We start from the raw sequence: 1,262 nt of genomic DNA on the forward strand, positions 1-1,262 counted from the left end.
GGGACCAGTCTCCTGTCTTTACTCCTCTCCCTTCTCAATTCTTTTACCACAAGCCCTCATTTGACCCATGAACTTTTTCTTAGGCATTCTTGACCCACACATTAATGACGCTAATTGCTCTTCTGCTAATTCCCAATTTTGCTTAAAATGCATTTGGGTTTTTTTTTTTTTTTTGAGGGGGCGTTTATGATGCCAGGCACTGTAGTACTTAAAACCCACTCTTTCCCTAAAGAAAGTAACATATACTTGTTACTCATTTAATTACCTCATCTGTTCCCCTATGCTAGGGTTAATTATGTATTTTATTATATTACTTGGTAATAAAGGCTACATTTATTTTTGTAACTGTTTAAAGGGCGACCATGTGCTGAGAACCAAATTTACGGATTTCCACAAAGAACAGTATGACCCATCATTTGAGTCAAATACCTGGAGATCTTTGGTCCGAGAAGAATTATGTTTAGAAAGTGGGCAGTTTACTCAAGGATTTCACGAAGTGAGCCAGAAAATAAGACTATTATGCCGCTGCTGTAGTACAGGTGTCTTAGGTGCCAGCGATCTCTTCACTTGACCCTTTGGAGGGAGGAGGCCCGGCAGCAGGTGGGTGGGTGCGGAACCCATTCATAAAACCCAGGGCTCCCGGCTGGCTCCTCATTGGCCCTGGGGGAAAGGGGCGTGTCCCGCGGGTGGAGCATCGCCCTAAACCCAGGAGAGTGGGAAGATCCACGCTTGGGTGGGGCGAGGGGGCGTTCCTTGGTTTTCCCGGCAGGACTTCCTTTTCCCTTGGCTGCGTTCCTCCTCTCTCCCTCGGGGTGGGGATGGTACGTCCCACCCTCCTCACATTTCCCGCCCCTTGTCCCCTCCCGAGCGGTGGCGGTGCCGCCGCCATCTTGGCACGTCAGGTTGCGGGAAAAAGCCAAACCCTGGCTTTGGGGGCCCGGAGAGGGAGCCTCTCCTGCGTTAGACAACGAGACCCACCCAGCCCTTCTTCCCTCCTCGTTCGGGCGCAGGGCTTTGAGGCGCGTGAAGGCCGCCGGGTTCCTGTCAGGCCCGGGGAGGAGGGGCGGGCGGGGCGGCCGCTGCCTCCCCGGGACGAGCAGTACCACTCCAGCAGGGAGGAGAGGGCCTGGGGACGGCAAAGCTGCGGCACCGCCCGGAGGCGGGGTGCGGAACGGACCTGCCGTATCCCTTGGGGCGGGGCGGAGTGGGCGGAGCGTGGTGCGGACGGAACCACCGGGGCGGGGTGGGGAGGTAACGGGACG

The sequence above is a fragment of the Pteronotus mesoamericanus genome, unplaced genomic scaffold, assembly GCF_021234165.1.
Source record: "Pteronotus mesoamericanus isolate MK-2021 breed Mesoamerican mustached bat unplaced genomic scaffold, CSHL_Meso_final scaffold_476, whole genome shotgun sequence".
In the NCBI taxonomy this organism is placed as follows: Eukaryota; Metazoa; Chordata; class Mammalia; order Chiroptera; family Mormoopidae; genus Pteronotus; species Pteronotus mesoamericanus.